The sequence below is a fragment of the Bufo gargarizans genome, chromosome 2, assembly GCF_014858855.1.
Source record: "Bufo gargarizans isolate SCDJY-AF-19 chromosome 2, ASM1485885v1, whole genome shotgun sequence".
NCBI classification, from domain to species: Eukaryota; Metazoa; Chordata; class Amphibia; order Anura; family Bufonidae; genus Bufo; species Bufo gargarizans.
Window position 1 is genome coordinate 38905351 of NC_058081.1, and position 14128 is coordinate 38919478.

Sequence of the window (14128 nt, forward strand, 5' to 3'; positions counted from 1 at the left end):
TAGATGGAAGCGGCGGTGGAGGAGGACGACGTAGCCAACACTGATTTTTGTTTTAAATTATTATTATTTTTTTATTAGGGTACACCCCAAAAGAGTGGTACATATCAAAAACTACAAGGAGCAATTGCGCTGTAGTATAACAATGGCTGGGTAAGGCCGCCATACATGTCTATTCTGCACAAGCTACGGACAAGTCCTGTGGGATCCATGTAAAGTAAGAAAGTTGCAACTTCCAGCTCACCATGGACGAGGATGCACGGAACAAGACCGGACCAGCCTTCTATGTAACATACGAAAGAAAAAACGTCCCAAAATCCAGAGCTTCAGAAGGTTGCTTCGCCTTTATTCGGATTCATAAAAGAAATACATCCTCACACCTCACCCACCACCGTGGTTGGCTGACATGTTTCGAACTATTCAGTTCTTAATCATAGCATGGTGGAGTGCTCGTACCCCGGGGTATAAAAATACTCCACACCCCAATTATAGGGGTGGATAGGAAGATCTAAACTCCTCCTGGGGGGCGAGTCTTCCACTCACACCGCACCCACCACCATATGTCATAAATACTGCTGATTTCAGCATATAAAACACAACAAAATTTAAATGCTCCTCCATAGGTCTCTGTAATGTCCAGAACATAATCTGGGCACTTGATAAGCAGAGAAGTAAGTAATGTATAAAGACTCCTGTACTCCACTTGAGTTTCAGTGCAAAGCTTTTATTTAGTGCGGTTCCAGTCAAGAAAGTTTTTGGCTAAGAAGCCTTCTTCAGTGTAACTGGAGAAGCATACAAAGTGTCAAAAATAAATATATAATATTCACAATAGGTATAGCATCAATTATATAGTACATATAATGTCGCACTTGTAGACAAATTACAAATAGTATATCGAATATATTCTATACAAAGGGAGGACGTGTCGATATGGCACGTAGAGAGAGCATTGGCTGTCATCTGGGGATCCTGAAGGATCTTCATCGGAGTGGTCTTTGGTCAGCTGGTAGTTTGAGGTGGTGCGTTTTTTCTGTGGTGAGGCGTTGTGATGCTTTACCGGTATGAAGTCAAGTAACAGGTAGTAGTGGGTGGGGTTAAGGAACACAATTGCAGAGTTGGACAGAGAATATGCTAAACTGTATTCTATGGACCGTATATTAGGAATCAAAATTAAGCATAATAAATATTGACAGATCTTATCTTTCATATCTTTCATATACTGTGGAACAAAGATCACTCCATCAAAAGGAGGGTTAGACAGTCTAGCTAAATGCAGAATCCGTTAGGGTAAGGATATCACTACATATTAAGACATATTCAGACAGATTAAGTGTGGATTGCACAACAAATTCGGACAGGCTAATAACACACTATAAGTTCCATGTAGAAGGGTATTAAAGCAACTGCTAATTCTCATTGTCATTTCTTACCCGGATTGTGGCTGCAACAAGTCCAAAAAAAGCTTGAGAGAGAAAGTTTCCTCGGCGGTCAGCAGGGATGCTGCTGTTTGTATGGGCTCTGTGTCCCTATCTGGCATGCAGTCCGGGAGGCTGAGTCCTGTGTTCCGGATTGCCATGCTGCCAGTTGTGTCTCCGTTCCCCTTATGTGGGATCCGGCCGCGCAGCGTGGTTAAAGGGGCGGGTCTTGGCTGACGTATTTCCGGGTAAAACAAAGATGGCGCCCGGAGCTTGCTAGATATGATTGCGCATGCGTGCGCTGCGTTCGTGTGGCCGCTGAAGTGATCAGCTGTTGCCGGCCACTGTGTGCAAAGGCGCATGCGCCGGGATACGATTCTGCTGTCAGCTGACTACTAGGGTAGCGGGGAGACGCTGGTGCTGTGATTTGGGAGGGTAAAGCTTGCGTGCTGTCATATTTACCTGTGGAGGTCCATAAGGGCAGTCTGTGTCATAGTTATCTCTGGTTGATGAGCAAAGGACTCGTTTACCTATAGATGTTATAGTTACCTATGTATGTCCATCAGAGGAGTATCTGTCATAATTACCTCTAGGTGTTAGCCAATGGAGTAATGCCATAAAGGATGTGATCTATTCAGTTCCCCACTAGGAATTTAGATGAGGGTCAATATCTGCTCTAGAATAGGAATAGAGGAATTGTTAACAATATTTATTACAAGCAAAAGTCATTGTCTGCAAGCTATGTTTATGTTCACTATGGTTCGAGGGGTGGTTCATGTGATAGATTTGCACCTAAATAGCTTGCTGTGTGTAATAGAATATAATGTAATAATGGGGGCTCTTTGGTTATATATGATTGCCTGTTGGCACCGTTGTTGCCAGCGCTTTGGGTTAAATTCTTTGTGCTGTAGGGGTTATATAAAGCTTCTTATATCATAATCCCGGTTGAGACCCTTGGGTTCAAGTGTTTGTAGGCGGTGTATCCACATGGCTTCCCTGCTCATGAGGAGGCGTGATAGATCTCCGGATTCTCCGCCCCTTCTGGGAACTGTTACTTGTTCCACTACCTGGAATCGTAGTTGGGCGATAGTGTGGCGTTTGGCTGCAGAAAAAACGCACCACCTCAAACTACCAGCTGACCAAAGACCACTCCGATGAAGATCCTTCAGGATCCCCAGATGACAGCCAATGCTCTCTCTACGTGCCATATCGACACGTCCTCCCTTTGTATAGAATATATTCGATATACTATTTGTAATTTGTCTACAAGTGCTACATTATATGTACTATATAATTGATTCTATACCTATTGTGAATATTATATATTTATTTTTTACACTTTGTATGCTTCTCCAGTTACACTGAAGAAGGCTTCTTAGCCGAAAACGTTCTTGACTGGAACCACACTAAATAAAAGCTTTGCACTGAAACTCAAGTGGAGTACAGGAGTCTTTATACATTGCATATATCTGGTTTGGGAACCATCTCCTAACACCCACGCTATCCAATTGGAGAACCATCCAACCTTTTATCATCAGAGAAGTAAGTAAACACAGCACCATTACCGCAGTGAGGGAAAAAAACGCATGATTGATCAATGTAAACGCAAACCGAGTCCACAATGTCATGCTAATTAATTTGTCCCTCTGTTTATGTGGTGCCTTGGAATGGAAAGATTATCTTGTCAATCAGATATATTTAATTGCCATAGCATTTGCTAGACCATTAGTAACTGGAATAAAAATTGTAATGCATAATATAACTCAAATGTGTTACAATATCACTTCTCTGTCTCCTATTGATAACAATACATAAGTTCCCTGCGCATATTGAGGCCCTTTGGATACCAAGTGTGACGGAATGAACTGTCACTGGGGCTGCTGGAGAAGCCTGAGGGCCAACCTCCTTCCTACAGACTATGGACCCAGAACTATGGAGACCCCCTCAGACCTTTTGGGGTTATAAGGAACTATGAACCCTGATTTATGTGTGGAGTTTATATACCACATATTTCCTATTGACCATTAAAGGTGCAGGGTGTGAATTCAGCAACACAAAAAGGGTTAACTCTGCACTGAGACTCCCACTGATTGTGTTAGTGATGGGATTAAGATAGCTGACTCTAGTAGCAGCCGACTCCTAGATGAGTAGATCACCCTATGATACACTCAGGAGATAATGCCATCACATGTGTCTTCTCTCTCCCTATTCATTCATTATGGAGGGGGTGAAGATGTCTGTTTGCATGTTGTTCATGGTTGATTGATTTATGTTGTTAGACTTCTTGAACTGTATATATACTGAGTTGATCTTCAATAAAGAGAGTTCATGTTTTGGCCTTCAACACAGAGCCTCGTCTCATGTGTGTGGGGATTGCTATACGCTGTATACTCCCCTGGATATAACCCCTAGCTCTTGTAAGAGCTGTCTCTGTTCCTATGGTGGTTCCTATGGTGGTTACGGTGTCGAGCGGAGTGCTTGGAGCCCTCAGGAAGCACTAGGAGCATCCATCAACGGAGGTACCCAGTCGGGGTGCCAGGAGATCCTTTACACCGAGTATTATCCAAAAGGCTTTGCGCAGAAGAATCTTTTTCCTAATATCCCCACCCCTGGGAGAGGGAGTAACCCTTTCAATGGAATGAGCTCTCAAACTGGCCACATTTCTATTATGTTCTTTGATGAAGTGGCTAGCAGCACTTGAGATACCCATAGCCATAGGGTTAGTGATATAGTTTAGATGCTCCCACAGCCTGGCCTTAAACTGTCTGCAGGTACTCCCCACGTACAAAACATCGCAACTAGTGCACCTAATAAGGTAAATTACACCTACACTCTTGCCGTTAATATGACTCTTGATAGAAAACTGTTCCTTATGTGTAGAATTCTCAAACACTGTAGTGGGTTGTACATAGTTACAAGATTTGCAGGGGTGACCCCCGCACTTTGTAAAACCCTGATGTCTAAGCCAGGTAGATTTAGATTTCGCAATGGAAGAAGTAAATAAGGAGGGAGACAATTTATTGGCCAGGCTGCCAGGACGTCTGGAAACTATCTTAAAACCATCCCGCAGAGAGTTAAATAGGAATTGGTCCTCATAAAGGATCGGAATGCACCTTAGTATAGCCCGTACAATTCCTGCGTGCCCTACCAAACTCTCCCACCGGCACAGACCGGAGGGTATGCGCCGGGTGGTGGCTGTTAGCCCTGAGGATGGTGTTACCCGACACCTCCTTATGGAAGGCCTCTGTCATGATAGTTTAATCAGGTACCCCAGTTAACTTTAGGTCAAGGAAGCAGATCGAGGATGCATCAAGCTGGTGAGTGAACTGCAAATTATATGGGTTGTCATTCACATATGCCAAGAAGTCTGGTATGGCAGACACACCGCGACCCCAAATGAGGAGCAAATCATCGATGTATCTGCCATACCAGACCAAGGCACACGCAAAAGGATTGTTCTCCTTAAATATAAAGCACTCCTCCCAGTATGCCATGGTGAGATTGGCAAGGGATGGCGAATATTTAGCCCCCATTGAAACACCCCTGATCTGCAAATAGAACCTATTGTCAAAATTGAAGTAATTGGAAGTCATGAGAAGTGTAGTCACCTCCACTATATAGTCCACAAAACCTGTCGAGTGGCAACTGTATCTGTGCAGGTGATATTCCATTGCAAGAAAGGCTATATTGTGCGGGATAGAGGGAGATTACATCAAGGGTTAGCCAGATGTAATCTTCATTCCAGGATTTGTCATGGAATGCCCTCAGGACATCCAATGTATCCATGACAAAACCTGGTAGTCTCCTAACTAACGGTTGGAGAATGGCATCTAGCCATTCTCCTAGTCTTTCGAATAGCGTCCCAATACCCGATACTATAGGGCGGAGGGGGGGGGGTTCCTCTTTTTTGTGTGTCTTAGGGAGGGCATGTATGATGGGAGTAACTGCGCTTTCAACATACAGAAAACTATGTTCTTTATCACTGATAAAGCCTCTGTCCCTACCTTTATCTAAAAGGGACAGACAAGTCTTCTTGAATTTATCAATAGGATTTCCATCCAGTCTTCTGTATGTTGAAGAGTCCGACAGCATGTCCATCATCTGCCCAAAATAAACATCCCTGTCCATAACTACCACGGACCCCCCCCCCTTGTCCGCCATTTTGATTACTAGGTCTGAACACTCCCCTAGTTCAAGGCTTCTCCCTGTGGTCTAGTAAGGTTCTCATACCTATGTTTCTGGTTAACCTGGAGAGTATGGATCTCAGTGAGTTCCCTCTCAAGGGTTTCCTGAAAGGTATCTATGCTAGGAACCCGTGATTTCATAGTATAAAAACTAGCATTCCTGGTTTTGAATTCCTGGCTATCAACTTTGGCATCAAACATTTGATTCTCTATCTGTAGCCCCTCCAAACAGAGAAGTGAGCATTGTTCCACAAAGGAAAGACCGGAAAAAACATTGCAAACTGACTCCTGGGGTTTCTCATTATCTACCCCGTCATCACCTGCTATTGTGGAATTATCGGAAAAATGTTTCCTCAGAGTCAGGTTGCAAACAAATTTATTAACATCAAGTATTGTAGAAAAAAGGTCAAAATCCGATGGCGGTTATACAAGTAATTGAAATACAAACCTATGGTTAGAATTGTTTCACTGAATGTTAGAGGATTACGTGAGAGAGTAAAGAGACATGCTATCCTTGAGTGGATGAGGAGGTTCCTACCAGCCATCATCTGCCTACAGGAGACACATTTAGATAAGGAATCTCTAAGATGGTTGGAGAAGAGATGGATAGGGGAAAGTTACCATTCTGTATATACTACCTATTCAAGAGGGGTCTCAATTTTGGTTCATAACAAAATTAAATTTGAGTGTTTGGCACATGAGGCCGATGACTGTGGTAGGTACCTCTTCTTATATTGTAGCTTAGAAGGGGTTAAAATGGTAATTGCAAACATATATATTCCTCCACCATATAAGTCAGAAGTTTTGTACCAACTGTACAGATTTATGTTGAATAGACCGGAATCTATAATGATAGCAATAGGAGATTATAATGCGGTAATGGATCCACTCAAGGATAGAACCTTTAGCAGAGGGGGAAGAACTCAAAAAGTAGATTTCTTTAAACTAGCCCATGAATTTAATTGGGTAGATGTTTGGCGCTTTCAGAACCCGGATGAAATTATGTATTCGTGTTACTCTAAAACACATCAAACTTGGTCCAGAATAGATATGGTCCTGGGAAACAAGAACTTAATGGCCTATAATAGGATGAAAATACAGTATTTGCCCATGGCCCTATCAGACCACAATGCGGTGGTAATGGAATTAGACTTGAATAAAAAGAGGGATTTACCACTGTTTAAGTTTAACCCACATTGGTTATCAATTATCTCAGATAAAGAGAGTATATCCGAAGAATTAAAAAAGTTTTTGGGGGAGAATAATCATTCCGCGAGTAAGTTAATTATATCAAATGGAGAGAAGCAGGAAATAACTACTTTTTAAAGGGATCTGTCTAGCCTCAGAGGGAGAAAAAGTTGGTAAAATTTTGGCAAGTATAGTGAAAAATCAAAGAGGGAAATCTTGGATAGGTGCGATTAAAGATAAAATGGGCACAATAATTAATACCCCAGAAGGAATTAAAGGAGTGTTTTTGGAATATTTTCAGGAGATATATAAGTCTAAAGCACAGTACTCAATACAAGACTTAGAGGTATATCTAGACCAGATTCCCCTCAGAGAGATATCCCAGGCCCAAAAAGAATTTTTAGAAAAATAAATATTGATGATGGAAATAAATGAGGCGGTGGGGCAGGTAAAATCTGAAAAAGCACCAGGTTGTGATGGGCTCCCCTTCGAAGTATATAAAACTTTTTCCCAGGTGTTAGTACCCGAATTAAAAACAACTTTGGATGAGGCTAAAAAGGTTGGGGATCTACCAGACTCTATGAAAGAGGCAATTATTACATTAATCCCTAAAAAGGGTAAAGAACAACTAGAACCTGGGTCATATAGGCCAATATCACTCTTAAATACGGATGTTAAAATTTTGGCAAAAGTTTTGGCAGATAGGCTATCAAAAGTGGTTAAAAGTGTAATAAATTAAGACCAAACTGGCTTTATACCCGGCAGAACGATATATGCAAATATAAGAAGGCTGTTTCTAAATATTGAAGCCAATAGATTAGAAGTGGGGGAGAAAGCGTTACTTTCACTAGACGCCCAAAAGGCATTTGATTGTATTGAATGGGAATACCTATGGACAGTACTAAAAAGGGTTGGTATAGGGGAGGGATTTATAAGGTGGGTACAGTTAATATATCACAATCCTAGGGCTAGAGTGATGGTGGACGGGAGCTTGTCCCTGCCCCTTGCCCTATATCGGGGCACTAGGGAGGGATGCCCTCTCTCTCCACTATTATTTGCTATTGCAATTGAACCACTGGCATGCATAATAAGAAGTGATAGGGAGATTAAAGGTTTTCACTATGAGGGCGGGGAAGAAAAACTGTTAATGTATGCAGATGACATTTTGTTATTTATGCACAACACTGGGGATCAGTTTAACAGAGTTATGCATAAAGTAGATAAGTTTGGTTTCTTTTCAGGATTAAATATAAATTGGGGGAAATCATATATGTTGATGTTGGGAGATGCACAATCACAGGAGGATTTAAAGGTGCAGGTGCTTGGCAGTGGCGGATCCAGAGCCTGGTCTCGGGAGGGGCACTTTCAGATTATTTTCTGTCCACCGCCACAAAACAATGGTGCTTATAGAACAGACTCCACAGTGTAGGCTATATGTGTATAACAAACATATTTCACATGAACACTCACAGTTACTTGGCTTGGCCCTTCGGGATCTCGGACGCCACTTCCACACTTTGGCCGGGGGCTCGGCGGAGCTGATGTGTTTTATCCTAATGAGAAAGATTTCATAATAAGTATTTGGAGAAGGGGCAGAGGGATAGCAGAGCAGGGAGAGGATGGTGCTGCTACTAGGGGGTCATACCATGGGGGAGTAATAAAGCCCACCATAATGCCCCCCCCCCCCCCAGTAGTAATAATTCTCCTTATAATGTGACAGTGCAAGAAATACCCCCTTGTAATGCCCCCAGTTGAGCTAATGTCCCCATAGTGCCCCCATAATGTGCCAGTATAAAATACCCCTATATAGTGCCCCTAGTAAATGACCCCATAGTCCTCCACACCCTCCTTCCTCCTAGTGCCCCCCATAATGTACCAGTATAAAATGCTCCAGTAGATGCCCTCCGTGTCCCCCATAATTTGCAAGTATAAAATACCCCTTCTTAGTGCCCCCCGTAGATGACCCCATAGTACTCCTCTCCCCCCTTCCCCATAGTACCCACCATAATGTGTCCCAGTATAAAATTGTACTGTACAGAGAGCCCATATAAAATACCCCTTCTTTGTGGCCTCAGTAGATGTCCCTATAGTGCCCCCAATCATGTGCCAGTAATAATAGCCCCCCTGTGCCAGTAATAGCAGCCCCCCTGTGCCAGTAATAACAGCCCCCCCCCCCCCGGTGCCAGTAATAACAGCCCCCCCGGTGCCAGTAATAACAGCCCCCCCGGTGCCAGTAATAACAGCCCCCAGTAATAAGAGCCCCTCTGTGCCAGTAATAACAGCCCCCAGTAATAAGAGCCCCTCTGAGCCAGTAATAAGAGCCTCCAGTAATAACAGCCCCCAGTAATAAGAGCCCCCCTTTGCCAGTAATAACAGCCCCCCTTTGCCAGTAATAACAGTCCCCCCTTGGCCAGTAATAACAGCCCCCCCTTTGCCAGTAATAAGAGACCCCCCCTTTGCCAGAAATAAGAGACCCCCCTTTGCCAGAAATAAGAGACCCCCCCTTTGCCAGTAATAGCCCCCCTTTGCCAGTAATAGCCCCCCTTTGCCAGTAATAGCCCCCCCTTTGCCAGTAATAGCCCCCCCTTTGCCAGTAATAGCCCCCCCCCCCCAGGTGCCAGTAAAAGCATTGTATATAATGAAGAAAAAAAAAAAAACACACATACTTACCTCCATGTCAGCGATGCGATGCAGGCCTCTTCAGGCCTCTTCAGGCCTGTGTCCCACACTGTATGGCTCAGGCGGCGTGATGACGTCATCACGCCGCCTGCGCCGGCCTCTGATAGGCTGCAGGCACTAGGCCGGCAGCCTATCAGAGGAAGGGAAAGGGACACGCCTCTCCCTTCCCTGCCGCAGCACAGGCAGGCATCTGTATCGCTGTCCTGAGGACGGCGATACAGATGACTGGAGATGAGCCCTTCCACAATGGAAGCGCTCATCTCCCTGTGCCCCGCTGCCGCCGCCGCCAGCTCGGGGGGGGCAATTGCCCCGTTGCCCCCCCCCCTGGATCCGCCACTGGTGCTTGGTAAACAGGAGAACTTTAAATATTTGGGGATACAAATTTCTGGAAATGTTGAAGAATATGAAAAATTTAACGTACTCCCCCTTATAAAAGAACTTAGGGCCAAAATACATATTTGGCGAAGACTACCGATGTCAATACAGGGCCGGGTAAACTTAATAAAAATGGTCTTCCTCCCCAAGATACTTTATGTTCTTCAAAATGCCCCAGTTAGGTTGCCACAGGATACCTTTAGATTACTTGATAGGCTAATGGGAGATTTTCTTTGGAAAGGTACGACCCCCAGAATAAAGAGAGAGATACTCCAGTTACCAGTGAGAGAAGGTGGGCTAGCTGTCCCAAATTGGTCTTTTTACTATTTAATTACACAATATGGTCATATTAAAGCTAGCTTAAACGGTTTAGTGGGTAGGCAGGTATTGAATAGAGAGGGGTGGAAAGAAGAATGGAATTACTTAGAGGTATTGGAATCAGGTACACTTGGTAGAAATAATATTGGAAATAGAGTTTTAAATTTATTGGAACACGTATGGGTGGAAATCAAAAAGATATTAGAGATTAAAGGGTTTTTGCACTATACACCTATTTGGAAAAATATTCATCTTAAGGAATTGCAACGGATTAAGGCCTATATAGATTGGGAAAAAAATGGGGTGAAGTATCTAAATCAGATATTTGAACAGGGTAAACTAAAAGACTTCAATACAATGGTTAGAGAGTTTGGTATACCACAAAAGGACATATATTAAGAATGCATTGTATACAGTTAGGCAAGTGGATAAATATAAGGTGGAAACATCTGACACACTGTATAATTTCATTAACGTGGTTGAAAAAGGAGGTACAATGGCTAAAAGATATAGGATATTGATGGAGGGGAAAAAAAACAGATTACAATACCTGCTAGGAAAAAATGGGAAAATGAATTATAATTTTTTACGGAGGAAAAATGGAATGATGCATTAAAAAGTTATGAGGGAGTCTCAAATAGGGGCTCACACAAGATCTCACAATTTTTTGTAGTCCATAGGCTCCACCGATCACCACGGATATTGAAAAGAATGGGTGTCAGAGTTTCGGATAACTGTACAAAATGCGGGGGAGAGAATGCTGATCTAATACATTGTTTTTGGAGATGCCCAAAACTGTTTAGGTATTGGACAGAAATAACAGATATGATATATTTGATTTTGAAGGTTCAAATATCGGAAGATCCTATGATTTGTATCCTGGGGGCAACAGAACATTTGAGGCTAAATAGAGATATACGAATGGTTCTAAATAAGATACTATTTCAAGCTAGACTCCTTATACTTAGGAAATGGGTAGGGGTGGACCCTCCAACAGTGGGACAGTGGAGGAAAGCAGTGAATAATCTGATTAAAGAAGAACGAATGATGGAGGGCCATAGTAGAAAAGCAAAAAAAGTTGATGAAATATGGAATAACTGGGTACTTTAGGGCTGGATAGATTAAATTATTATTATTTATTTATAATTTTTATTTTTTTTTAGTTTATTATCGTGTTTTTTTGTTGGCCGTGGCTACGCATATCTCCTTCCCCCCTCCCTCTCCAAAAGGGTGGTAGGGGGTGGGTAAATGGGAAAGATGGTTTATGATTATTAATGTATTTGTCTTTTCTGTGTATTGGAAAATAAAAGAATAAAAAAAAAAAAAAAAAAAGAAATACAAACCTATGAGGTGAAATTTTGAAGCATGACGTCTTAGATTCTGTCGCTGTGAACCACTCCGAAGTAGATTGTAAACCTCATCATACTTCTTCTCCATGACTGCAATATAACAAAATATTTTTATGACAAATATGATAAACAGCTAAAGTCAAATCAATTTATTTATGAATACACAATATATTTATATGTTTGTTTTTTCCCATCCGTAATTTACAAACTGTATTTATTGTGGTGCAGTGTTCCTGTGGGTGTGAGGATATTGTATTTTATATACTAAGCGCCAACATATAACGCAGCGCTGTACAATAAAATGGGGCTTACAATGTAAGAGGTTGGGAAAGAGAGTATACAATAGGTAGGGGAGATGGAACTGGAAAGCTGGTGATGTTAAGCTCCGTATAGACTGGAGCGAGCTCCTCTGCGACGCTTTCCCTGCAACACTCGCATGATGCCAACAAGTCGCGGGCGCCACAACCATGGATCTCTCCGGCGTGCGCTATCCCTAGGATACGGTCCAACCCTATCGCACGAGTGATAGCTAGTGATGGCCATTCACTGTCCTCCATGGACAGTGAACAGCCACGACCGCTTACCTGTCCCTAGGCGTGACATCCTGATGAAGGCCCCCGGTGGCTGTCCACTTAGCTGCCTGATCCCCGAGATGGTATCAGATACAGTCACGGGGAGCAGGCAGTTCCGAGAACAGCCACTGGGGGCCTTCATCAGGATGACGCACCTAGCGTAGCCATCGCGGTGCTCCCGCAACAGGCACAGGCATAGGTAAGGGCTTACCTATGCATTGCCAGACGGCTTCACACAGGTGAGTCTACCTTACTAAAGATGGCAGCCCGCATGTGTTCGACTGGCAGCAAACACAGATGTTCGCTGCGAACACTGCGGACCGACCATCACTAGTGATAGTGTGGGACGATGCGGGTCACAATGATCGCGTCAGCCACACACAATGGTCGTTTGTTGCTTACGGGTCACCTGATCATTGCTCTGTCTGTACATATACATTGGATCCATACCTTAAGCAGGATACCTTAAGCTCTGTATAGACGGAGCGAGGGGGGAGCAAGCTCCTTTGCGACGCCCCCCCGCCCAATGATGTCAACAAAAGTCGCCGGCACCGTGGCCATAGCTGGGATCGTGCTGCTGGATCTCTGATTGATCCAGCATTCGCGATCCCTAGGATATTGTCCCACGCTATCACACAAGTGATATGGCAGGGCGATGCGGGTTTCGGGATCATTGCTCTGTCTGTATGGAGTTTAAGTGATGATATCCAACAGCAGCAACTTTCAACCAACACAATACAAAAAATCATAAAGTCACAGCAGACATCTGTAGATAAAACAATACAATAAACACACAAATCCAGCAGATAGAGTAATACTGAAGCTCTGTAGAAATCTATCAAATAGCACAACATAATCTAAAATGACAATACAATCATTATAAAAGTTACAGTAGAAATGCAGCACCTAGGACTCTAATCATGTAACTCACAATCCAGCACATAGCTCCGTAAAGCCAGAACTGATTGGGCCCCACAGCAAATGTTTGTATGGGCCCCCCCCCCAAATTAATGTACATACTCATACATGTACCTCACTATATACATAGATGCAGTCACCACCTACCTGGACACACTCATACATGGTGGACACAGTCACATGACCCTGTGACATTAGAAGGTGCTTATGGTGAATGCGGTTCAGACGGCACCATAATGAGAGGCAGAGGAGTGAGACAAGGGATGGATACAAGTGGTGGACATAGCAAGTAGGTGGATGGGGCTGTGAGGGGAATTCATACAAGATATAGAGGCAGGAGGTCTATGCAGAGCAGCAATATGAGACAGGAGCTCTGGATACATGAGGGAGGTAAGAAGACAGAGGGGGATCCATGAGGATGGGACAGGATATGGGGGGGGGGGGGCAGGTGTCATGGAATCAAACTGCTTAATGAGGCAGTTAAAACTAAATAGTATGACGGTGATGATCTACAGCAGGGATGGCCAACCTGAGGCTCTCCAGATGTTGCAAAACTACAACTCCCATCATTCCCGGACAGTCTACAGCTATCAGCCTACAGCAGGGCATGGTGGGAGTTGTAGTTTTACAACAGCTGGAGAGCCGCAGGTTGGCCATGCCTGATCTACAGCATCCAGTAGCAGCTTGAGGAGTTCCCTAACCCCCTCCTCCTGTCCCACAGAGAAGACGGTCACAGTACAGACTCACAGACTTCTGCTTTACACTTCCCAATCTCTCTTCTCAGGCAGCCTATCCTTCTCTGCTGGAACGAGGAGGAGGAAGGGGGGGGGGGCTGTTTGAGTCTCTGCAGGGGGCCCAGCAGAAGGGGTATTGTGAAAGTGAAATGACAGAAGCTCCCTGATGATGGAAGTTCTCATCCTTCTAAGCTACATGCAGTATATAGGAGACAGTGAATGCAGCAGATAGCACAGTACAGAAGTTACATACAGTATATAGGAGGCTACAACAATTTAAAACCAGTAGGAATTGACATATGACAGCAGTAGACACAATAAATCCAGCAGAACGGGAACAGAAGCAGTAGGAAAATATAATGGGTGGGGAGAATGGGCAGGAACTTTACATGTGGGGGT

General features: G+C 43.6%; 1 long non-coding RNA gene across 1 annotated transcript; it reads right to left on the bottom strand.

The window, feature by feature from the left end:
- Nucleotides 1-716: 716 nt before the first annotated feature.
- LOC122927179 lies at nt 717-14049 on the bottom strand. The gene is made up of 3 exons (XR_006387765.1): nt 13743-14049; nt 11500-11595; nt 717-2088 (listed from the first exon to the last, which is right to left on the bottom strand). It is a non-coding gene; the product is annotated as an uncharacterized LOC122927179 (long non-coding RNA).
- Between the last annotated feature and the right edge of the window lie 79 nt (nt 14050-14128).